Source organism: Periplaneta americana, chromosome 3 (genome assembly GCF_040183065.1).
Source record: "Periplaneta americana isolate PAMFEO1 chromosome 3, P.americana_PAMFEO1_priV1, whole genome shotgun sequence".
Classification (NCBI taxonomy): domain Eukaryota; kingdom Metazoa; phylum Arthropoda; class Insecta; order Blattodea; family Blattidae; genus Periplaneta; species Periplaneta americana.
The window spans coordinates 68,965,569-68,993,295 of record NC_091119.1 but is presented as its reverse complement, the minus strand read 5'-3'; the positions used below and the strand labels follow the sequence as shown (position 1 = coordinate 68,993,295).

The 27,727-nt window shown below is 35.0% G+C and overlaps 1 protein-coding gene and 2 non-coding genes across 7 annotated transcripts in view; 2 read left to right on the top strand and 1 right to left on the bottom strand.

Moving 5' to 3' along the window:
* The window catches only part of LOC138696140 (restin homolog), a 921,493-nt gene that overhangs the window by 525,818 nt on the left and 367,948 nt on the right, over window positions 1-27,727 (top strand). The gene's annotated exons all lie outside the window — the stretch shown is intronic.
* On the bottom strand, window positions 4,089-4,165 carry TRNAC-GCA (transfer RNA cysteine (anticodon GCA)). Its single transcript has one exon. It is a non-coding gene; the product is annotated as a tRNA-Cys (tRNA).
* TRNAC-GCA (transfer RNA cysteine (anticodon GCA)) lies at window positions 4,321-4,397 on the top strand. Its single transcript has one exon. It is a non-coding gene; the product is annotated as a tRNA-Cys (tRNA).

Genomic DNA, 27,727 nt, shown 5'->3' with positions numbered 1-27,727 from the left:
GTCGATATTAGAAATAAATAAACATCGGGATTAATATTTTTATTGAATTGCAGTTAGTCACATTCTTTTGTTCTCAGCTAAGGTATTATTATATTTTTACTAATTTACAGAAACGTTTAAAGTACTAGCATTACTTAGTATTTAATAGGGAACGGATTTTTAGGTACCAGAATGATATTGCCCAAATAATTAGCACAGATCGAGCGTTTATGTTGTAGTTTACCATTTATTCATAACTACTACCAACATTAACGACCTGAAAACGCGGTTCTAAGGAATTAAAACCTAAATATTAAGTGGATTAAAATTTTGAATTGAAACTAAAATGTAGTATGGTTCTATTTTCACATATACTAGACTAGTACTACGTGGAAAGCCCCAGTAGCATAAAACTTAAAATAAGAAGACAAAATCACGTTTTCTTCATTCTTATAGACCCACATCAATTTCGAGTATTAAATAAAATGTCCAAAACTACTGTAAAGACAAAGAATTTTGTTATATCATCTTATAAAGGTATAATTAATATAAAATATATCTTATTTCCCTGAAAGCAACAAGAAGGTGTAAAAAAATTGTCAACCTGCCGCCTCTTGCATTTCGTTGCAGATTATTATTTAGCATTCTTGTTAAATTTTGCGCTGATTCCTTCAAAAATCAAAATATTCGCCTGAAATTATCGTCGTTATGTAGTTACAAAGGATTATTCCTGTCTCTCATCACTCTAATCCGGGAATTTAAAACCGTAGAGACAAATTTTCCTTTATAATTATCCAGCTGATCTACTATCTCCACATTTTATAGCCTACATGAAGTCATGGTTTTAAACCTAACCCAGCCGTGGTCTCTGCTTTAGATCGTGGTTTCGAGCCATGGCTTAGAAAAATGAAAAAGGCCTCGTTTTATAAATCCAGACGGGGTTTAAAGCAATGGCCGTGGTCTTTGATTTTATTTTATTTTATTGGGTTATTTTACTGCGCTGTATCAACATCTAGGTTATTTAGCGTCTGAATGAAATGAAGGTTATAATGCCGGTGAAATGAGTCCGGGGTCCAGCACCGAAAGTTACCCAGCAGGCCGTGGTCTAGACGTCGCTTTAGAAATCGACACATAGTGTTGCTCTCGTGATTTGACACAAACTTAGCTTCTAGGACAACATAGAGCTTACGCCACGGCTGACGAAAGGTAAGTACACGAACGGTTTGAAGATCCCTGTTGAGAGAAGTAAATAACGCAAAGCACACAGACTTGATTGGAAGTGATAGGGGAAATAATTTTCTATTTCGCGGTCAACACAAAAATGTAATTGCATGCCTGGAGAGCACACACTGTAACGCGAGGCGAGTTAATGAAAGTTTCCATACTCGACGTTCATTACCTCGGCTGCCGCTGGGACCGTCCGTATGGTGCATTGCAGATACATACACATGCTGTCACCATGGTAACGCGGGCATCTCTTCTTTCTAGCCGCACAGTTCTGTATCCTTCGTTTGCGAGAAATATTACAAGCAGTTCATCTTTTTGCAGTAATGTTTCGCAGCGACAAAGACGTTTTAATATTGAATTTTTTCTTTCGAAAGTAGTAAATTGGACTTCTTTCGACTACTGATAAAGTGTAGAAATCAATTGGTTACTAAAAGATTCCTGTTTACTTATTTAGTACAATGCATAGACACTAGAGATGAACAAAACTAACTGCCGCTCTCGCTCGCTGTGTCCGTTGCATTTGTCTTTCGAGTCTCGACTCGTCATTCTCGACATAGCATTTGGTCGGAGTGGAAAAATTTCGTAACTTTGAATAACATACATCATTGAAATAAGTAACATTATAAATGTTTAAGTGAGACAAAAAGACAAAACAGAACAGTACCTTTCTTTCATAAATTCTTGTGTTATTGTTTGTTTTTCTCAGACTGCAGCTTCATGACTTTTCAATTATATTGTATAACATATGTATGTGTTCTTGTATAGCCCCTACATATGAGTTATACTCGTTGGGGCATAATCAATAAATTAAAAAAAAAGTTCTGGTTCTAATACATTATATTATATTACCTATGGTTATAGAAATAAAAAAACAATTCTGAAATAAATTTGCACTTCTAAAACATAACCTTAATATCTTTTAACATGAGATTGTACACTTGATCTTAAACATGTTATGTAATTAAATAAAAACTGGGGAACGGATTATTATGCGCTGAAAGATAGAGATGTTTCAAATAGGCTATTTGATTGTTTATACATATATAACAGTTGTCAATGTAGATAAAAGTCCATGTTTATACATATATAACAGTTGTCAATGTAGATAAAAGTCCAGTCAGGTATAAACAACTGGGGCGACTCAAGGCTGCTTGACTTCGGGAGTCATCAATATCGAGTCCCGGAACACTCGCAACTAGTCTTTACGTCAAGGACGCAACGTAATACAACATTGTCTTGCGGGTTTTCGGCTTTGCGGGCGCTGTTAATCTCGCTTTCTCGATCGTTGTTCATCTCTAATAGACACATTTGGTCCAGGGTATATTTCACTTTCTCATTTATTTTCCAATCCTGAAGAACTAATTCTATGACTTTGTTCTCTCACCCTACGAACCGTGGATAAAACATTATGATGACAGGAAACTACGTTTCAGTACTTTTAAGGAACGTCAAGTTTTCTGCATTCTGTTCAAATGACATGCAGTCTGTCCATTCTCCCGTATAGCGACATCCCTACTAAACTCCCAGATGTCTAGCATGTGCGGAAATGTATTCGGGAAGAATGCAAATATAGTGCAACAAATGTTGCTTCATAAACATAATTGAAACATACGATTTATTGGACGACATATTACATTCGGAACAGGCTGTAACTATTTTCTCATTGATTTTTGTTATAGATATATAAAATTGATCCAGTTGAAACACTGCAGACCGCGATATTATATTCCCCAAAATCTTTGATCAAACTAAGAATATAACATTGCTCGGCAACAACATGTCCATTAAATTATCCAGAACATTAAAAGACTTGTTTATTTGCATGCAGTTGTGTAAAGAATTATATTCTGAACTGGTTGATATACGTAGAGACTGTATATATTCTGAGCTTTGAAAATAATTTTTGCTTTCTTAAGAAAGCTTGTGTAAGACGCTGTAATGTAAATGATTTCTTCAAAGTTTTCTCTCAAAACTATTTTTGAAAGAAGGTACATTTTCTCAAGAAGCATTATAGCTATTATTTTTTAATCTTCCACAATTGTGGAAAAAATAACGGTTATTTTGGGCTTTTTCCGATTGCTAGAGGTGAAGTCCATTATTTTGTTTAGAACGAAACAAACTGTTGCATCAGGAAAGTAATAAAGTTGATAAATAATTAATGCCATTAAATGCAAAAGTACAAAAATATAGATTTGACCAGTAAAACACATTACTTTTTTTCTATCGTGATTGAAATCTCATTTAATGGTTTCTTTTCCGCTATTAAGATTTTATACCAATTGATGGAATATTTTCAGAGGTATTTGTACCTAAATTAGCCTACATGATTTGTATAATTTTAATTTCAAATTTTACTAAGTTTATTTCGTCTGAACTATAAAAGTCTATAAAAATCTTTGTCCTTCTAACTATTGTGGTTTTATGTTACTTTCTAAGACCTGCCTCACGTTAGGTAAACTTATTTAAATGTGATTCAAATACAATACAGTTTGTAGAATCTTGCTAAACATTTATTTTGTTACAAGCCAAGTTTCTGAAGGTAGTTGGCACGGATATCAAATTCCATAGATTTCTCCATCAACAAGTGGGGAAAAAATGTTTAACGTTGTTGAGAATGACAGTCTTCATTCTTATTGTTTGTAAATCGTTAGGATGAGCTAATGCAGCAAAGTCAGGATAGGGGAATTGTTTGACTTAGAAAGTGGAATGTTATGTAAAAATGTGCTTATAGGTAATTTTTTTAATCTTTATCTGAAATAATGTATTTTAATAATTAAAATAAGTATTGTACTTATTATGAGGAGTTCAAGTAATTTAATGACCCATAATTACTGTACATAATTTCCCAAGATCTTATTACTATTAAATACGAGAAAAATTCGTACCGGCACCGGGAATCGAACCCAGGACCTCTCAGCTCTGCACGCTGAGCGCTCTTTACCAACTGAGCCATGCCGGGACACGATCCACGGCACCGGCCGAAACCCTCTCGTAGTACTGTTTTACGGCCTTACTACCTGCATTTGAGACGATACACGTCATATGTATGCAGGAGCGCATATTAAATGACTTTGTGGCCGTATTCATCAGTTTAATGAAAACTGCTAACAGTGTCCCGGCATGGCTCAGTTGGTAAAGAGCGCTCAGCGCGCAGAGCTGAGAGGTCCTGGGTTCGATTCCCGGTGCCGGTACGAATTTTTCTCGTATTTATTAGTAATAATATAACTAACTAGTTAAGACTAGTCGTGTAATATTCAATGAGATGGGCGAGACCTCATTCATATGAATATTTGATTCCCAAGATCTGTTTTCACTTTATTTTTTATTATTGTTATTTTTTTGTAAACATTTTACACATACATTTATTTTAACTACATAAGTTACAAATAATGTAATAATAATAATAATAATAATAATATTTTTAGTAGGTTATTTTGCGACGCTTTATCAATATCTCAGGTTATTTAGCGTCTGAATGAAATGAAGCTGATAATGCCGGTGAAATGAGTTCGGGGTCCAGCACCGATAGTTACCCAGCATTTGCTCATATTGGGTTGAGGGAAACCCCTGTAAAAAACCTCAACCAGGTAACATGCCCCGACTGGGATTCGAACTTGGGCCACCTTGTTTCACGGTCAGACACGCTAACCATTACTCCACAGATGTTAATAATAATAATAATAATAATAATAATAATAATAATAATAATAATAATAAATTTGAGTTCCTTTACACAAAATTTAAAATTACGTAATTTATAAATAGTTTCTCCCAGAAAAGCCAAGACTTGTGCTCGGGAGTGTTCTTGGAAACGTAAAATTAAAAATTATATATATATATATATATATATATATATATATATAAAACACATTAACATAATACAAACATAAAACAGCGTACGTTACAAAATGAAATCAAATTAATTATAATGTAAAAATGCAGGAAATATTCTCGAAAGTTCATTTTTATATTAGATAAAAGTTTGCAAAAATAATTTTTAAATCTAAAATCATTCATTAATGTTAATTGAGGGTAATTAATTCTTAATAAAAGAATTGTATAGTCTTGGACCGAAATTAGAGCTATGCCTCAGACTAGATTCGATATTACTGTACAGTTAGGAGAGCATTTCGCACTCCCAGTAAAATACTGTCTTTGTCAAAAACCACAAAGTAATTTCACAAATTTTTTCCAACGCTGTTTTACTGGTTGGAGGTATGAAATTCTAATAATAAAATACCGTACTAAATTATCAAAGCTTTTGATACCTATTTATTAAAATATTTTATAGCAGTATTTTACTAGGAAATGCGTATCTTTACAAATCACAATTATCGAATTACGAAGCTATTTTACTGAGAATAAGTAGGCTGTAGTAATTTGACGAGTACTTAGTTTTATTTTTGTGGTAATATGTTAATATTATGTAGTGGTAATTCTTTTTTATGTTTAAAACTTTGAGATGTGTTGGCTTCCCTAGGTACTTCAGTTTAAATATAACGAGATGATACCTATTTATTAAAATATTTTATAGCAGTATTTTACTAGGAAATGCGTATCTTTACAAATCACAATTATCGAATTACGAAGCTATTTTACTGAGAATAAGTAGGCTGTAGTAATTTGACGAGTACTTCGTTTTATTTTTGTGGTAATATGTTAATATTATGTAGTGGTAATTCTTTTTTATGTTTAAAACTTTGAGATGTGTTGGCTTCCCTAGGTACTTCAGTTTAAATATAACGAGAAGACGAGTTTAGAGGAAGGATGAAGGAGTGGCAAAGTTCACGGTTCTTGCTCACAGCTTCAAACTAATAATCCTCTGGCATCAATCCGATATTAACTTCTCTGTTGAAAGAAAGTGAAGCGTTTTTCTAAATAAAATAGTAATACCGATTTTCAATTAATTTTTTATCTTCGTCACTTTTAAACTGAGCATCGCATAAAATAACTTTGTTTCCTCGAACCGTTAGTCATTTTGTTATGACCAGACAGCACATTTCTGTTCCCAAATGTACAGAGGATCGAATAGTTTCTTCTGGTAGCTACATTTATTACGTCACGTGGATGTATAAGCAGATACGCATGGGGTCATTAAATAACAATTATGTAATGTATTATAAAATGTCCCTGTAACGTCATATGGCGTGGAAAGAACATTCTCTTAGTTTAAACAAATTTTATGTGATATTCGTAAAAGATTTGCATTTCATAACCTCAGAATATAATATATTTTCGTTCACTGCAACAGGATAGGTTTTGATAAATTAATTATTTGTGTATATTGTGTAAAATGTAAATATTACTAATTTCTATATTGATTTTTGTTATTGTGTCCCTGTAACGTCAGGTGACTTAGGAAGAACATTTTCTTAGCTTAAACAAATTTTTACTGGCAGTTATAGTAAAATATATGAATTTCATAATCTCAGAATATATACATGTTTTTGTTCACCGTAACGGAGTTGATTTCGTTAAATTAATTAACTGTATATATTATATATAGAGTATTATAGTTAATGTATATCATGTTTACTATTATGTTCTACAACACATATTATATATACTAGTTCAGTATTATTATCGATCTAATTATATATCCTGTCATATGTAGGCCTAGCACTAATATTTTGTACAGAGCTAGTTTCGCAATGTTAGTGCGTTTGTATGGTTAAAAATCAGCTGCATATATCATTTCAATTTAGTAGCACGTACAGTTGCCATTCTCCATTATTATTATTATTATTATTATTATTATTATTATTATTATTATTATTATTATTATTATTATTATTATTATTATTATTTACCGAACTAGATTATACATTTCGTAGCGTCCTGACGTAAGCACCTTAGGGTCAGAGTTTCAACCCTAAAATTCCAGGATATACTAACCGTTAACTTTCCTAACTTGTCTGGGAACGAAAATGCGCTCCCTGGTTATGACTGACAATATTTTCTTGCCTTCTGTTCCCATTTGTGGTCAATGAAATGGATCTAGCCGTTTATAAGTATGATCCTCTTTCCTTCTCTCTCCTTTCCACTTTGAGACGAATGTAGATTCAGATTTCGGAACGTCGCGTATTCTGTATTTAGAGAGACGTCCTACCTAAATCTCTTCCCCTTATTAAGCATCATTTTTTTTCTTTCCCTCTCTGAACGATCTTAGTTAATTGAATCTCGCTTCACTTTTCCTGTGACTGCTGTACTACGCTTTCCGAAGGAAGCAAAGCATAACAGAATGAGTATCTGTGAGTCACTTCCTAAAGGATTTTGCGAACATGAACCAATATTAAATATAATGGTTACAGCCCATATATGGCGCTTCTAAAGAGCACTTCAGAAACGGAAATACATTCCATATCCTTGAGAAGTTGTTAAAATTCGCTTATAAGAACATTTCACGAACACGTGCCGAACTGGAAAATTTATTTCTGGACTCCTGCGTGGTGAATGCAAGTGCTGCGAAGTACTTGCACAATTATTTTCAATCACTTCTCAAGGGCAGCGAACCCTGCACAACGCAGTATGGGGCCAATAATCTGCACATTGTATGTGCGTGTGTATGTATGTAGGTACTATTAAATTCATTCACACTGCAAATGAGCAAACATCTCATGGCAGTGGCAACTAATTACACTCATACGAGGTATAGGTCTAATTACAATTAATAATAATAATAATAATAATAATAATAATAATAATAATAGATATGGAAACTAGAGATGAGCTAAACTAACTGCCGCTCTCGCTGACTATGTTCGTTGCAGTTATCTTTCGAGTCTCGTCTCGTAACTCTCGTGCGCTTCGAGTCTCGCTCATCATTCTCGAACTAGCATTTGGCCGGCGTGGAAAGATTTCGTAACTTTGAATAACATATATCATTGAAATAAATAACATTAGAAATGTTTGAGACAAAAAGACAAAACAAAACAATATCATAGTTATCAAAATGTTCTGGTTCTATTTTATCAGATATTACCCAAGGTTATATAAATAGAAAAAAAAAAACAAATCTCAAATAAATTTGCATTTTTAAGGAACATAAAACATAACACTAAATAAAGCGTTAATATTTTTTTGTGCGAGATCGTGCGTATTTGCTTGTTTTCCGCACAAAACCAACCCGCGGTAAGTCTAAAATTCCACATACAGTATTCCCAACCGAACACACATAACAATTTCCCTCTTCTTACCGCTTAAGTGACATATTCATTTTACTGCTTTAGGCTTTTAACATATTATTTTTAGAGACGTTCAATATAGTAATAATTATAAATTGGAAACTTACCACTGCAATTTCACCTAAATTATTGTTTTTAAATATTTGCAAAAATTAAGTAAACTCTACAACTCCACTAAAGTTACTGCATTTCGTGATGCATGTAACATTAAGGAAGCTGTTTGTTTTAAGTTCGCATTTATAGACGGGAGGGGGAAAAAAAGACAGACGTATATCACGGCCTGCTGGAGTATAGTAAACACAGAAAACATTTTAAAGCAACAATGTTGAAGATACATATTTTTGTTTTCCAAAATTGCCATCATTGAACAGAAACCAAGATGGAGATTTCATTGCAACTAATTAGAAATTCCTCTTTCAGGTATGTTATAAACGATCTTCGCACAAAATAATGTACGATACACGAGCGGTACGTTTTCTTTCAATTCTTGGAAATTAAAAAAGCTCAACTACGTTTCGCTTTTTCAAACTTTTCCTCGAACATGAAAACTTCAACATACTGCTCTTGTAACGCATATTACTATTTTTTACTTGAGATTGTAAACTTGATCTCAAATATACGAAAAGAAAAATCCTAGCCTTTTAATAAGGGCCTAGTAATTAAATAAAGATTGGGGAACGGATTATTATACACTGAAAGGTAGAGATGATGTTTCAAATAGGCTATTTGATTATACATATAATAACAGTTGCCAAAACAGCAAAAAGTTCAGTCTGGTCTGTGAGTATAAACAACTGTGAAGATTCAAAGCTACTTTCACGTTGGATACTCGACAATTCCCGAAGTCTTGAAACGCTCACAAGCATCTTCACGTCAGCAATGCGATGTAGTCAATATTGTCGTGCGGGTTTTCGGCTTTGCGGTCGCTGTTAGTCTTGCTTTCTCGATCGTCGTTCAACTCTAATGGAAACCTAAATTAAAAGAAGCGTTCTAAGTAAAGGTGACATCCTACTCGTAAATTAAAGGGAAGTTAGTTTGAAATGAACCTAATTAATTAAAATAAATCTAATTTGTGAAAGATGCTGCAATGTAACATAGGAATTTCTTATCTTACATTTCTTTTCCTGTCGTTTCCCGTCTTTTTTATTCCCCTTTCCTTTCTTTTCTTCGTCTCTTTAATATATTTCTTTACATTCTAATTCTTTGTCACATTATTTTCTCCAAATTTATTTTGTTCTTCAATTTCGTCGTTCTTTATTCTTTAACGCTCTTATTCTTCAAGCTGTTTTCTTCATTTTTTAGTTATTTCTATATTTCCCTCATTTCTTTCCTTCATTTTCTATTTCTTTTCTTAATTTTTCTTCTCTTTTCATTCCCGATTTTTGTCTTTTTTCTTTACTTTGTGTTATTTCCGTTATATTCCCTACATCTCATTTCTTTCGTGCCCCTTCCTTTCGTTTTCCTTACGTTCAGTTTCTCTTTCTTATTTCCCCAATTTAATTATTTCTCATATTTTTTCATTGTTTCACATCTCCTTTTTATTAATTATTTTTTATTTATTCTTTCTTTCTTTCTCTCTTTCTCTCTCTCTTTCTTTCTTCCTTCCTTTCTTTCTTCCTTTCTTTCTTTTTTCTTTCTTTCTTTCTTTCTCTTTTTCTTTCTTTCTCTTTCTCTCTTTCTCTCTCTCTCTTTCTTTCTTTCTTTCTTTCTCTCTCCCTTTCTCTCTTTTTTTGAAAGTTTCTTTTTTCCAACACGTCTGCAGTTAAGACCTAACTTCATTTGTATACCAATAAAATTAGTTACAATTTTAAGGTGTTAATAACAACGCTTGTTAACTTGTGTATTCGGATGGTGTTAAGCAGTGAACTGACTGGGCTTTGTGCTGATCTACATTATACAGCAGAATTTTTATTTAATTTTAGTCGGAAATTTAATCTGTGTAGGAAGATTTCTGAAGTTGCGGTTCTTGATTTTATTCCCCTTCTGGCTATGCATACAAAACGAAAAACAAAATGACACATATTTAAACAAACAGTTCATGGGGGAAATGTATGCATCCTGCATTGAACTCTTTTAAAGTACAGTAAAAACTCTATTATCCATGGTAATGAAGGCGGTGAACTGAACGGTTAATCGAAAAAATCGAATAATCCGTATTATAAAGTATTTTCGTAAATTAAGTTAATAATACTTGTACTTTTGTACTTTTCTGCGTGATCTTGCGTTTAACTTGCAATTTCACTCATTCGAGTTTGGTTGTCAACGATTGGTTTTTAAGGGGCAAGGAAACTCCTTGCAATGCCTGTCAGCGTAAGGATAAGAATAGTAGAGGTCTGAAACTGTAAATTTACATACTTCATACAGTTCATCCTTGATTTTTTATTAAATCGCGCACAGTTGTAACACCAGTCTCGTATTCTGATGCGAGATGAGTCACAGTTTCTCTTTCCCCAAACTACTCAATTATTTGCACTTTTTTCGATACTTAGCACAACACGTTTTCTTTTGACATTTTGGAGTACATTTTATACAGAAGTTGAGTAGACCTTACTGGCATGTAATAACACTCTCGAGAAAAAATACGTACTAATATAACTTAAAGTAGTACGTGATATGTTTCTGTAAGAAAAGAGAGAGAGAGAGAGAGAGAGAGAAAAGCGAGAGACAGTCGAATAATCCGTCAATCGGTTAATAGAGTGACGGATAATCGGGGTTCTACTGTAATGTCTGCAAAACGTAGTCCGCCTGTGTCGTTCGTAACTGAAAAATGGACTGCACTACGGGGAAACGCTGATCAGCTGTTAATGGCGAACGACACGATGGCGGGGTTGCCTTGTAGAAAGGAAATAATTCCTTGCCTGGATATCGCTGCGCGTTTATGCGAAACGATGCATGGTAAAATCACACACCGCTCGAGTCTCTTGTGTCACAAGTTTAAATTAGGGACAATTACGAGATTGCTAATTTGGGCGCGATAGACCAGAAGATCGATCCGCCCGAGTCGACGCGGAGAGGCGCCACTGTCGACGGCATTGCATGCAAACCATAGCGTGCATTGTTCACGTTCTTACGTCTCTGGACTGAGATAGTTGCGCGACCTCAGGTTTCCCTTGTTAGACGCTCGAGAGGTGCAGGTGAATGCCAGGAATATCCACGGACCAGGTGGCTCAGTTGAATTGCATGGCATCACATCCTCAGTGACCAGGCCTTGATAGGTACAATGTGACATCAAACCGCCAGGAACTGGGATGTTCTATTACCCAAACGTCATTGGAGACTAGGGTTCAATTCTTGCGAGTTCACATGGACGAGGACTATTTGGAGCAGCTTCTCTCATGGTACTCCCATTTTCCGCTGCCGACGTTCAACTATTAATCTATTAATGGACAGTATCTTCATTCTCATGCTATGCAGATTCACTCCATATGATAGGCTATACACCACGGGTAATACTGAAAAGGACTAGGTAATCTGCTGTTGAGGATGCTTGATAGGCCTACTAAATTATGTGGATCATACTTCCTGAATTTAGATTAAAATAAAATCCTTTCAGGACCTGTTGCTAGGTTACAGGAAATTGTTCTCTCTTCCTCTTTCTAGATTAGATTTTAAATACAAAACAACTGAAAGTCAATTTCCTTTTGTTCACGAATGACAATGACACACTTTGAAGAGAGAACGTAGGACTTCCATCCCCACTGCCAAAACATAGCAGTGTATGTTCATATATTGTTTATCCTTGCCAGGATTAATTCCCTCTTCACTAAATTTACTTAGAAACGAAATTGTAGTATACAGTATACAGAGAGGCCCATAATTCAACCGACTCAAACACTTTGAGGTAAGTAACTTATGGTCTACGTGGCCTAATTACTGAGCTGTGACGCATTTTTGACATAAGTTATTTTTTACTGATGTCATTATTAAAGGCTTATTGTATAGTTTCGTAACAAGCTGTTTTTTACGGTGATGGGTTGTTAGCCATTATTATTATTATTATTATTATTATTATTATTATTATTATTATTATTATTATTATTATTATTAATATTATTGCTGTTGGGATCATCAGTGCGGTTTTAGGCGTAATAGATCGACTATTGATCAGATTTTTTGTATTCAATAAATATTAGAAAAAAAAATGGGAGTTAAGGGTACAGTACATCAGTTATTCATAGATTTCAAAAATGCATATGAATCGGTAAAGAGATAAATTTTATATAACATTCTTATTGAATTTGGTATTTCCAAGAAACTTGTTCGATCAATTAAAAATGTGTCTCAGTGACTCTTACAGCAGTGTCCGTATAGGCCAGTTTCTCTCTGATTCTTTTCCAATTCACTGCGGACTAAAGCAAGGAGATGCACTATCACCTCTACTTTTTAACTTCGCTCTAGAATGTCATTAGGAAAGTTCAGGATAACGGAGAGGGTTTGGAATTGAAAGGGTTACATTAGCTTCTTGCCTATGTGGATGACGTGAATATGTTAGGAGAAAATCGACAAACGATTAGGGAAAACACGGAAATTTTACTTGAAGCAAGTAAAGCGATACGTTTGAAAGTAAATCCCGGAAATTCAAAGTATATGATTGTCTCGTGACCAGAATATTGTACGATGGAAATATAAAAATTGGAGATTTATCCTTCGAAGGGGTGGAAAAATTCGAATATCTTGGAGCAACATATCTTTCCCCCTTCCTTGCATAAATCGCTGACTAGTAACATCTTTGATGTTTTTAATGGGTTATTTTACGACAATTTATCAACTGCTATGCCTATGTAACATATGAATGAAATGAAGGTGTACTCAACCGAATAATAACACGCATTTCCCATATTTATTCTAAGTTTAATTTCCTCCCGAGTGTATTCAGATAGGTATAATTAAATAAGAAATAGCTTATAGACCTACTTGGTATGAAACATGCATGTAAATATATTGACATTTTAATTAAATTCTTGCGTGTTTAGATTTTTATTAAAATGTCCAAGAGAGGAAATAGCATGGTAGCGACTTCTCAAAGAAAGAAAAAGTAAGTTATACATTTTAAAGTGGTGTTTTGTTTTCGGAATTCGTGCTAATCATTTCACGTGATCACACTACATTTTTAGGTTAGGTCTCGTGAAACGTAATCTCTTTAATTAAAGCAATGAATTTCATGTTACCAGAAAAAATAAATTTTAATATTAGATCATACTAATCCTTATTACCAAGATAATATGAGAGAATTCCAGAAAGAAAATATACTATTTCATAAATTATTGAATCATGTAGAAAACAGCTCGCAACATAAAGATATGTGATAAATAAGTAAGACGTGTTAATTATTGTATTATTATTATTATTATTATTATTATTATTATTATTATTATTATTATTATTATTATTATTATTATTTCAGTACGTAGCATTGTGATTTTTCCCTCTGGTATTAGTTGGCAACACTGAAAAGACGGCCAAATTAGACTTAGGAACTACACTTACGTGATCCTCACCATAGTATTCATTCTCCTCCCTCTTTACGACATGACGTCATGTCATTGCTGCCGGAATACAGTCAAGTAAGCGTTACGTGACCTTGAGTCCGCTTGATTCAGGGGGTGTGTCTAAAATATCGCAGTCTACACGATGTGACCGGATCTGTGTCAGAAAGTCGTAAGCTTGAGTAGCAAATCCTCACTGTATCTTAAATGAATAGACTTGAGCACAATAATGCCTGTGTCTTGAGGAGTATTTTAAGGTTCGGATGTCTTTTTTCTCGCAGTACTTTTTTTCTACATGAAAAGCAGAAACACTTGGCATCGGCACAGATACACGACAATGTAGTATTACATGAATCTAAAGAGAGCAATAACCCTGTCCTGGGTGGTTACAATCTGCTCATTGTTATTATTGTAGCCACAGTGTGTGTGTGACAAGTTTTGAGTTATCGCCAGATCACGGTTTCTATTTCGAGAACGCGACATGTTTTTAATTCAAACGCTTTTTCAGTTGTCTCCAATTTTGTCGAGTTACGTACGTCGGCTGAAATGTGAAGCATGTGGAGGCTCTATTTTACGAGTTCCTTATTTGTCTGTATGTCGCTGCGCCTCCGAAATCTGTTACGTGTACTTAAACAGATTTTTCAAGGGAAAGAAAAAAAAACATTATCGCTTTTAATTCCCTGATTCTCAAAGCTACTTTCGGTGCGATTTCAATCATTACAAGAAAAATGATGAAATTATAGGTACCAAAAGTATAAAGTATCTGAGCGACAAAACTGTACGTATGCATGTGTCTTTTTAATTATATACTGCATATTATATTATATAATTTGGGTATTATTACAAGCGAATTACATTATTTACAATTTTAGAAACTTACAAGACTAATGATAATATTATTTTCATTGTACAAAACGGAAGAGTATAATATATTTTCACTATAGCCCACCTTGTGAGACAGTATACTGTTGATAAAATTTACAAAGTTGTTTACATAGTTACTGTTCATGAGATGGTCTTTCTCTACTTGCCAGTTTTCGGTGCTTACAACAGTACCCATCAGAGTGTCTCTTTTCTTATGTAATATTTTACAAAGATCAATGATCGTCTATTTGGTCGCCGTTAGAACACGGGCAGGTGGAGGTATCTGAAATTTTGCCTCTGTGTAAATATGACGTAATATTTCCATGTCCGGTTACTGTTGTTGTGAATTTTGGGTTCAAGTTAATTTTCATTTTTAGCCTTTCTGCTATTTTTGGAGTGAAGGATTTCGTTATTGCACTGTTCATTGTTTTGTCCCACTCCTTTTGCCATTTATTAACATATTATCACTTATTTCACCGATGACTATTATTACACTTTTGGAATCTTGTTGGAACACACCTCTAGGCCGCTGCTGGTCGCCGCCTCCTTCGCTTGTTTGCCCAATCGTTTCCGTCGATTTCAATATGTGCGCCTTAACCCAGTTAAATTTGATGGGTCAGTTATTTGCATTCTCGTCGCATTTCTCTTTGTATGTATGTATGTATGTATGTATGTATGTATGTATGTATGTATGTATGTATGTATGTATGTATGTATGTATGTATCTATCCATCCCACACCTGTGGAGTAACGGTTAGCGCGTCTGGCCGCATAACCAGGTGGCCCGGGTTCGATTTCCGGTCGGGGCAAGTTACCTGGTTGAGGTTTTTTCCGGGGTTTTCCCTCAACCCAATATGAGCAAATGTTGAATAACTTTCGGTTCTGTGCCTCGGACTCATTTCACCTGCATTATCACCTTCATCTCAGTCACACGCTAAATAGCCTAAGATGTTGATAAAGCGTCGTAAAATAATCTACATTAAAAAATGTATATGTATGTATGTACAGTATGTATGTGGAAATGTCTAAACTGACGAATTTTCATCTAGTGCGTAAAAGCGGCTGTAGAACAGGTCTGCCCCATTTGCTTGTTTTTTTTTTCCCCGTGCCACTCTCATTCCGACTAGCTCATACCGTCGCCTTTGAATAGATTGTAAAATATAGTTGAATGAAAAGAAAGGTGACGGCTAAAAACGATCATTGTTCATTTTTAATCGAAAACGAGTTTGTAGTGTCATTCTATATTTTAATACAGACAGAATGCAAGTATGACTAGGTTTGGCTAAAAGATATCATAGTCTCCTGGTAAAGGGGAAATATACGTTGCTTTTAAGATAGGGATGTAGAGACACAACCTTAAAGTGTACATTCTGACAAACTATCAAAATGTGACTGATCGTTTTTAGCCGTCACCTTTCAAATGTGTTAACATTGCAGACACTCGCAAGGTTTGTTGTTCATAGTGTAAGTTTCTGAACTAACTTGTTTTAATGTAATTTACAGTTCAGTTTACCTGCATGCCCTACTTCTTGCTTATCAACTGTCAGCCACTGGCTCGACTGGCCCTGACGATAAAGAAAACAAGGAAGCAATCAAAACAAGCGGCAATATAAGCTAGTGGTTGCTGACATGGTAACCGTATTTTATTTCTCTCTGATATATTGCCTTATTCGAATAAGTGAGGCACAAGGAACGCCCTTGGTTATTCCTAAGACTAGGATTCATTGTTAGATTAATTGAGATAACAACAAAATCAAGTACGGTAACTCGCTTTATAACTCTGTTCTCACATTTTCGGTATACTAAACCATTGGAATGGAATTTTACAAAATGGGTTATTGCTCGGCACAATAAATGTCGGCTACATTCGTTTAGCTACGAAAAAAAAAATGAAGGAGGAATTATGAACTCGTTTAGATTGCGTGAATGGGTTTCATTCCTAGTATGCAATTTTTAGGTTAGGTAAAGATGGATTTAAACGTTAAATAAATACTACCACAGGCATGATGAGTACACTCTTTCCAGTAATTAGACAAATGAGCGAGACGGACGCAATTCGAGAGAAATGAGAAAATTAATTAACACATCTCTGTCGTCTTCCTTCACCACTCTCCTCCTAATGTGATGTGGACTGTTAATGTCTTGCAAGCAGGTCTATTGTAGACGTTATTTGTGAGGACCTGAACTACATTTTGTTAGATCACGAAATCAGATTTAATTAACAGTGGAGCGTTCACATCGCCCACTCATCTAGTGTGAAAACACTGCATCGCCCTTTGTTCGTTTTTTCTGATTAGCTGGGATTATATTGCGTGATAGCATGCCAAAAACTCATTTTAGAGAACGGAAATTATTTGCTGTTACTCTTGAGGATGGTTTAGTAAGTGTGCAGCATTTCTGGTATCATTGTCCTTCTTAATTACATGTTGCTACCAATCGCGTAATGCTAATACATCCATGTTTAATAAAAAAAACCACAATTTCAAGTCACACAGTTTGTGTGCAATCGATGTGGGTTTCTGGTGTCTTCTCAGCCCACTCGAGTTATGTGGATATAAAGGGAAAATTTAGACGGTGTCGGGTGAAGTTCCTGGGTAGCTCAGTCTTATAGAGCGTTGGCGCGTTCAGCCAAAGGTCCCGGGATCGATACCCGATCCCGGAACACTTTTTTCCTTGAAATTATGGGTTCTTTCTTGTACATGAGCATCACAGAAAATGACGGGAATGCGCACAGTACCCAAGGAAATCCTCCTGCGTGCTGCAAAAAGGTGCCAAATAGACGTACTGTATAAGAAATTCAAAGAACACATCATAAAACGGGCCACAAGTCAAGATACACCGTATGTGACAGAAAGAAAGATATAGAAACAAAAACATTCTGTGATAAATGCATGAAACCCATGTGCCTGAATGAAGCTTAATGAAACATGTCTGCAGTAGCCGCTATGAAAATATGATTGGAGTATTTCATAATACTAGCACAGACGAATGGACAGTTTTATTGTTGTTTTTTGTAGATAAACTTTTTTTTCAATTCTATTAGTGTAAGCATATTGGTTCTATGTAATATTAAAGAATATATTACATTTCTTCCATATTTCAATCTTCAAACTTGAATGTACAGGGACATCTTTTTATTTTTACTTCAATTTTTATTGTACCTGAATTTTTTAATGTACTTCACTCCCATCCCCTCTACTAATAAACTTCCATCCGTTCTCCACACAGAACCAAGGTCGCGTATGCGGTAATAGTAAGCAGTACTACAGTAACTTAGTGAGTATAGTAGTACGTTCCAGAAATATGTTCGCGTTTTCCAGTGACGAAAGAGCACAGGTACTGTCGTCCATTTGCCTACGTCGCATTCCGGTTTCCCCCGCTCGCTTCTGCTCGCCACTCTGTGAAGGCTAGTGGCTGGGCTGTCTTAGCTCTTTTATTAAAACATTAATTTCTATTAGGAATTGGACGTCTACGTAATATTATACAACTGTTTAAAATAACTTAAATAAAAGAGTCTCGTTAAGTAATTAACTGTCACGTGATTTCCCCATTTTTACGACCCTGCTACACAATCATTTGAACGGACAGTATATAGTATGTCTGAGTAATTTTATCTTTTCGGATCGGGCAGAAGTGAAAATTGAATTTACAGTATGTAAGGTACTCTTTTATAGAGTAGGTACAGAATTATTTCAACATGAGTTATTAGTACGAAAGACGAAGCTGGTAATTGGAATTAGGTGCAATAATATATAGTGCGGTAATATGCACAAAAGAACTGAAGCCTGTATCGAAATGAACGGCCACCATTTTCAAAAATGTGTTTAAATATCCATATTATGATTATTTTTCAATTTAACTTCATTCTCTATATTGAACGCTAATGTGCAGTAGATAGTGTAATATATACTACATAATGAATACGTCCGAATGGATAGCTGAATTCGTGAGTAAAAACAGTTATTAATACTGTACTGTATTTTGATTAAACAAAAACCTATAATAAAAATTATCAAACTGAAAATCGCGATATTTCCTAGTTTACGTAAATGGATGAACTACGTTTCTTTCCTCCTATACCTAGTAAAGTGATTAGTTTGTATTTTACGGCAGTATCATCGTACTCCAGTCGTGAAAGGGGGTAGCAAACGGTGTTTCCGGTTCTCAAGCGTTAATCCAAAGGTATAGCCAGGTTAATATTATAAATGTTAGTAAAAATAAAATGATGTCCCTGTAGTAAGGGCGTCTGATAACACCTCACGTTACCATTTATGTTAGGAAATTTCATGTTACCATTCCAGGGTTAACCTGTTTTTCTTTAGAGTCCAAGTTTCACAACCATATAGAACAACCCGATAATATAGCTGTTTTATAAATTGTAACGTTCAGTTTTTTTAGAGCAGACTGCATGACAAAAGCTTCTTAACCGAAGGGATTTCCCTTATTTATTCTACGTTTAATTTCCTTTAGAGTGTCACTTATATATGTTACTGCTTCTCCAAGGTATTTGAATTTTGCACCTTTTTGAAGGATAAATTTCCAATTACTACTACCACCACTACTACTACCATTAATTACTACTACTACAATTACTACTATCACTACTGGTACCACTACCACTACTATCACTACCACTTCTATCATTACTACTGCTAATGCTGCTGTTGGATAGTACCTTAATCCAGCTCTCTCAGAATTATTTTACTATAATTTTAAGGATTTCTCCCTTCTGGGAGCTTGAATATATTCTCGTACAACACAGCGTTTAGAATTGTTTCTTAGGTATTGTGTACAACGCGGCCAGTAAAGATTTGCGTTGTGCTCTGCATCTATTCCTCTTCCCTATTATGCTCCACACGTTTTCTCGTGGTTATTTATTTACGTGGAGCAGGTCACATCTTCAACGTAGCCCAACTCGCTCAATGAAGGGAGCGATAGAGCGGAACGTCTAGTCTGGTACAGGATGTTTGTCACCGGTGCGGATATTTATGTCAAAGACTGTACTTACGTAACGAGTGGACAAATGAACGACCCCAACCCTAAGGAAGACATCCATTAAGTGCGATAGGCTCGGTGTGAATTCTCTTTCACCCATGGTCCTCGGCGTGGGTTTCGTCTTGAACTACGCCCACAGCTATCCTACATGGCAATAAACTGTGTCATCTTATTGCACCCGCGGACGTCACAAATATCTCGTTGTGATACGAGTATAAAGAACTGACCGATTTTCAGAGCGGACGGACGTTGGAGCAGAACTCTCAGAATCCAGGTTTGTTTGTGTCCATCTTCTAATCGTCACATCCACACCCACATAATCTTTTTCATAATACTGATTTTATTATTAGAGCTCGGATTTCTATGACCTAAAAACTCTGGAAATATGGATGCACTTACGCCTGAAAAATATCAAAATATGTCATAAAAAATGAAAATACGACACAAAACTAAATATTGTCTACATATTACACAGAGGGCTCTTTTACTCCCCATTCTACAAAATTGTTTTCTCGTTTGACTGTAGTGGACTGTTCAGCATATAAAAATAGAAGGAAAGAGAGGTGAGAAATATCAACGTCTGTTTTTGCTTGAGTAATTCTTGTACAGATATGTCAACAGGATCACTGACTGTTCATGAATTACTATCTGGCAACAGAGGGGTTGAAATCTCTTAAGTGCAACATGCATGGGAGGGGTGAAGATGTTAAAGGTGTGACCGACTAGCAACAATCTGACATATTCCTAACATTTTTTGTCCTTTGTGTTTTGACAACTTACTGCTGGCGAATCCAGTTACCTTCAAACTTCATTTAACTGCAAAAAGATGTGATATGATATGATACGATATGATATGATACGATATGATATGATATGATATGATATAAATAAATGTTACGTTTTACTAGTATTTAACAACGCTCATAACTACCGAGGTTATATCAGTGTCGCCGGTGTGCGGAATTTTGTCCCGCAGGAGTTCTTTTACATCTCAGTAAATATACTGACATGAGCCTGTCGAATTTAAGCACATTTAAATGTCATGGACCTGGCCCGGGATCGAACCCGCAACCTCGGGCATAGAAGGCCAGCGCTATACCAATTCCGCCAACCAGGCCGACTGATATATGATATGATGTGATGTGATGTGAGATATGATATGATATGATATGATATGATATATGATATGATATGATATGATATGATATGATATGATATGATATGATATGATATGATATGATATGATATGATATGATATGATATGATATGATATGATATGATATGTATTTTGTCAACAATTCTTTACATATTTGTAATGGTGAACCTCACATTTTAGCTAATCACAAAATTCTTATAGGGAAAGGAAATTCAAAATAAATAACTAAACGCTAACAAAGTCTCTTGTCATTATTAGCACAAAAAATGTGAATAACACTTGAAGAACTTTTTAAAACTATTGTAATATGTCCAAAAATATACTTTTCTATCATTTTTGATCAAGGATGACTTAATGCTAGAATATGGTAAAATATGAATTTATATGACCAATGAAATTCATGTCATCGTGTTCAGAAAACCTAGAAATGTGTTTAAATTACCTTAAGTTGGTATTCAGCTTCGTCACCATAAGCTACCCCGATCTCTTGAGCTTCCTCATATTCACCTCTTTCTCCTTATTCAGTTCCAGATCCCTCTCCTTGTTCAGCCACCTCGTCTTGTTCATCTTCGCAGTTTTCACATGATCATTTCGAATCTTCAAATTTGGATTATTTAATTTCATTCCGAACATTTTCTTTGAACCAGAACTGGAAATTCAGACGTGAATTTCCCTAGTCATGCAATCCCACTCATCCCTAGACCAGCTAGAGATCTGGGAATGTTATTATGGATTGATAATGGAATGGAGACGCAGGATGAGGATGATGTTGATGATGCATAACGTGGGGAAAATGGATAATCTCGACTAAACATAACTGCGAAGTTTCTACCATAATATTGTCGCTATGAATTTTTCAACGAAAAATTTCAGATTTCATCGGCACGCAAACCTGGATGCCTTAAATAATGAGAGAAATTCTAAACCACTCAAACATCGTAGAGACTTATACTATCATGTGAAGTAGAACCTTAATCTCCAATATCGCTCCAGATATATTCGTAAATTTTCTGAAGTTCGATTTTACAGCATATCTATGTTATACAGGCTTGTGTGTAACAATATTAGGCTATTATAATACACTACCGAACCGTATATAAACTTAAGGTAACGTCTTCGTTCATTATATTATATACGTTGAATTGCTTACGTAATTCTTGCAGACCACCTCTGATCAGCTCCCACAACTTTCCACCCACGAGACTCAAGTCCCGTACTGTATAGTTCAGTCACTATCGTAAGCAACATCGCACCTTGCGCAGACTCAAGCAAAACAAACCCCCGACTTCCACTCCTATCCCAGATACTGTACACGTACAGTGCAAGGGTTGTCCAAACCTTTAAACTTGTAGCTGTTCATTGCTTTTATCATCAGCCACGGGAAAAGCTGATACATACTTTAACTTTCATTATTATTATTTAATATCCCATATAAATGAAGCACATAATATACATTAAGCCCACTGCTGGACAAAATACGATCTGTTTGCTCGATGAACATACGAGAAGAATCATGAACATTTTTCATTAATATATATTTGGCATTCATGTAAATACAATTACTTTATAACAACATTGAACGTAGTATTGATGGAAAACATAGGTATAAAATAGATCTCTCCTTCTTGCCACTTGTGAGGCTTGTTATGCGTCATATTCAAAAAGCTGTGTCTGCAAACCCATTGAAAATTGGACATATGTTTATAGGAACATTTTTACTCAGAATAGTCTGTTCCATATTACCACTCCGTAAAACTTTTACTGGAAGAAAATCCTAGAGACCCTGTGAGGAGGTTATAAAACATAGTTCTTCCATATGGAACTGTAAGATGCTTTTCATTAACTGCGTATCATAATTTTTATTCATCCACTGTAGGACAGATACCGTGATGGAATTGCATGTAACTATACAACACGTTCAACGATATATTTCGAGTCTGCGCAGAGCGCTATGTCGCTTACGATACTGAATGAACTATACATCCCGGTCGTTGAAGGCGTCTATCTTTTTTCTTAAACTAGGTAAGAAATGAAGTTGAGTAATTCCTGAAATAGTCCGGGTCAGCTAAGAATGAAACCTAACCATTTCCCCCCCGCCCATTACTACATATTATGCTAGTGGATTGTGGTGATTTTCTAGTTTTGTAGGTTGAATTTTCTTTTGCCAACTTCGTTTCGAATTTCGATACTGACAAATACTACAAATGGTAGTGATTTTGTAATTGGTATGTTGGCAGCTGAGTCAAATGTCGGTACTGGAGTTCCATGAAATTAAAATTGTACTAGATTTCTGAACCGGTTACTGGAAGCTAGTGAAATTTGAACATACTAATAATTAATTAATATCAGTTTTAATATTAATACATAATAGTTATTTTATGTGTTGCATTGTGGTTATAATTCAAGACTATAGTCATGTAAGTCTTCGGAGTTAGTACTAATAATTTCATGTGGTCAAACAGAATACATTTTTAGGTTAGGTCTCGTGAATCAATTGTTTAGTCAAACCAATGAATTTCATATTGCTAGACAAAATACCTAACATGTAGATCCCTTTCTCGTATACGAAAATAAGTTACAAATTATTGAATTATTTAGAATAACCTTCCAACATATAGGTAAAGTGGGGAGTATAAAGACGTAAATTGTTAAATTAACTTAGTCTAACTATGATATTAATTTCCAAATTAATCCAATCCTCTATTGTGTCATATTAGTTATTACAATTTTAGAAAACTCATTGGCTACATGTTCATGCGTTAATCGATTCCATTATCAGTTGCTTTGTTGTCTCGAGACGAAAGTATCAGAATTGCATTTAAAATTCCAACATCCTTACAATCCCAGCCATGCTAACAATAACAATCACGAACTACATAACTTTTCACGTAGTTGTAGAGGCTCGATGAATCCCCGATCACATTTTTCACGCTGTATGAAGAGCGACGTTTTGTACTATTGGTGGAATTGTTGATAGCGAGATGGTAATATGGCGAGATAAGCCCATTCGTCATGGATTACCTGACATTCGCCTTACAGGCAGTCCAGGTGGTTGACAATAGATCTTGGAAAAAGGTCCAACGAATGAGTTGCTCTTTCCTTGTTCCTTTTGTGATACAACTGACACCTAGCTCCGAAACTTCGGATGTTTCTTTATCTGATAGGCGTAAAATTCCCAAAAGACTCGTACTATGTTCAACACGATCTTAAATCACAATTGCTCAATTCAATGGAAAGTATATGATACAGGAATAATGCAGTATTCGTTGAATTGTGTAGCAGTTGTATTTCTACTTTCTTACGTCCTGGTAGTTATGGGATGTGTGCTCACAGTAATCACTGAATTTCCACGGATGCATCATTAGAGACCCAGTGATGCTGAACACACCTGTAGTCTGCGCAGCATTCTGCTTGAATCACCTCGCTCTTCCTACATGCACAGTCTGCTGCCCCTTCTCGCTTTGTAACCTCACTTCACGACTTTAAATCGTTAAATTTAGCACGAAAATATATACAATTTAGCATGCCACCAAATTAAAATCTGCCGATATCGGTTATGCAAGGACGCTGTATCAACTGTTGGGATATCTAGTGCCTGTGGAATTGTTGATAACGACACGCTATTTTAGCGACATAAGTCCGACGATTCGCCATGAGAGTACCTTACATTATCCTTAGAGTTGGAAAGGATTCTCGAAAAAGCCAAAGCAAGTAATCAGGCCAATTGGTATTATACAACCCATGTCGAGGTAACCTCCAACCACGGGCCGCTCGCCATACCAAGGCTAATAATAATAATAATAATAATAATAATAATAATAATAATGTAATATTATAATAATATATGATAATAATAATAATATAATATTATAATAATATAATATAATAATAATAATAATATAATAATAATATAATATTATAATAATAATAATAATATAATAATATAATAATATTATAATATAGTAATATAATATTAATATTGATATTAATATATTATTATTATTATTATTATTATTATTATTATTATTATTATTATTATTATTATTATTATTATTCTGGCGAAGTTAAGGCCATCAGGCCTTCTCTTCCACTTAACTAGAAAGAAAAGAAGCTGATACAATTTGCAGTGATACAAGTTAATGATTACAGACTAATATGTAAAGAATACTAATAAAAAAATTTATACAGTCATACAAACACAAGTTGAGTAAAATAATGCAAACATACTAATTAATAGTTACAAAAAATATAGGGCTATAAGTTACACTCAATGAATATGCAAGCGGTAAGTGAACCGATATTACAAATTACAAGAATTACAAATTCAAATGTAAATTATAACTATACAGCACTGAGGAAAATTACATATAAACACACATACAAAGGAGAATTAAACATGAATGAGGAAGAAAGGAAACATTTTCAGAAAAATGAGTAAAATATGTACCAACAGTTTGTACGATTACAATGACGATTTATAATTCCTATGATAAAATTATTACATACAACAATCATGAAAGGATAAAGGAACTGGAAAATTAAATCTAAAGCTAGGAGTTATGTGACTTAGTACTGGTCACATGTTTGAATAATTTACTTTTAAATTGCAATATCGTTCGACAGTTTCTGAGGGAGCTGGGTAAGGAGTTCCAGAAACGAATTGCTGATGCTTTGAAAGAGGAAGAATAGTGAGCTATTTTATGGCAAGGCATAGATAATAAAGGGCCACTTTTAGAACGAGTACCCAGGCTGTGTTATGAGGACAAGAAATTAAAACGCACCGAAAGATAGTTAGGTGAAGAAGAGGCTACTTCTGTTGTCCCGCCATGTCCAAGAGAAACTTATGTACTACAAAAACGGCGTTGAGGCAGATTTTCTCGGGATATCTTCTATCACAGAACCAAGTTTTCATTATAAATTCTTTGATAATCTCTGCATGAAGACATTTCCAATCCTACCAGTATTGTAACATATCTTCTGGTACATAAGACGCGTCAGTAGGACTTTATTAGTCTTTTGGAGTTCACAATAGGCATGAAAAGGAAAAAGTTTTGTTAATGAACCCATACCCGACGGCGCTCCAGTAGCTACATCTCTCATAGCCTTCATGTCGTTAGAAACGTCATTTCCCGTATTATCTTTAGACAACTCTCTTACACGTTTGCATAGTAGGATGCCAGTAGCTACAGTAGGTTGTAAAGTTTATTAGGACCACACTCTTAGTTTATTGCATCTGTTGTAATGATGTATTTCGTGTTAATTACAACTTCATGAAGTTCCGAAAATTGCTTGCCGCGCAGTGCACACATTGTAACACGCACTTTTCACAATCTCGTTCAAAGATTAATTTCGATGTCATCATAAGCGACTAAGATTAACATTAAGTACAATAACAAACCCATGATCTTCCTTTAGATACATTTTGTTTTCACTGCAACTTGATCATGTCCGAAATTACATGCTTCGAATTTGTTCATGTCCCTGTGACATCATGCACCGCCACTTGTAAACAGATTTAATAATTTAGCTAGTATTTTGTCTTTATACAAAAGTTGAAATGGTACTGTCGAAAGTTTTTATAGGATTAAAATTCAATCACGATATTAAAGATAATTAGATATCACACATTCCATAGACTCTAATAATGTGATTAATTTGTCACGATTTCGGCTTGGGAAAGCAGCTGACCCATCCTATATAGGCCCTACGGAAGGAAATGTCAGTATTTCATCTGCAAGTTATTTCGTAACAATACGTTCAAATTATTATGAATCGTATATAAGAAACCTTTGAAACACAACTGCAGGGAGAGCACTCATAAATAGACAACAAATTATTTAAAACCATTCATAAGCAAGCAGCAATTCATTAAACTCGCAAAACTTCGCGCTTGTAATAATGTTGAAAATACCTTCTTCTTGTCGATCGCCATGTTTATTTTGTAAATCATTGCAATTTGATGCGTGTTATGATGGTTGTTGGTTACGACTCATTTCACAAAAATACAACTGTTGGTTAGGTGTGATAATTTGTATGCAATAATTCATTCATTCATACATAGTTGTCTGCACAAGGACAGGTTCTTCACTGCAAACCCAGAATTCTCAAATCTTCCCTCTTTTCCGCCTTCCTCTTCGTCTCCTTATATGATCTATAATATCTTAATGAGCGTATTCCGAATCTCAGCGCTGAGCAATCTGATGGCATCACGGTGAACCGAATTTCAACGATGGCGTCACTGATTCTCCACCGGTGTCGCACCGGTTCCATTAGCTTGCAGAGGTGGTGGCATTATCCATCAGTCGCCATCAGTGAATCTGATTGGTTCTTGTATAGGACGGGAATTAGCAGACGAATGACATCGTGCACTGTTGTGTCATGGCTGTGTGTTCTGCTTTGGTTCTGCTGTATTGTTTGTAATGAGCACAACGTAAAAACAATATGTTAATGGCTTATGAGCGAACATGCCAACGGACCAGTTATTACTACTGGTTCAAGAAATACATTGTTTATGCTTTCTTTTCTTTGAACGAGATGACAGTACAGAAATTTCACAAACTCTTGCTAGCGTAGCACAGACAGCAACTTGTACAGCGACCATGATAGCCATTGAATCTTCCAGCAGTGTTGCTCCTATTTCGCTGCAGCGTGACGTCGTTGATGTCCACCGGTCCGGTGAGATTCGGAATACGCTGAATGTTGTCCATCATCTGATAGGCTACCTTCTTTTGCCCCGAACTTTTTTCCGTTTACCATTCTTTCCAGTACATCCTTCAGTAGGCAATTCTTCTTAGCCAGTGATCTAGACAATTAATTTTTTTCTTCCTGATTGGTTT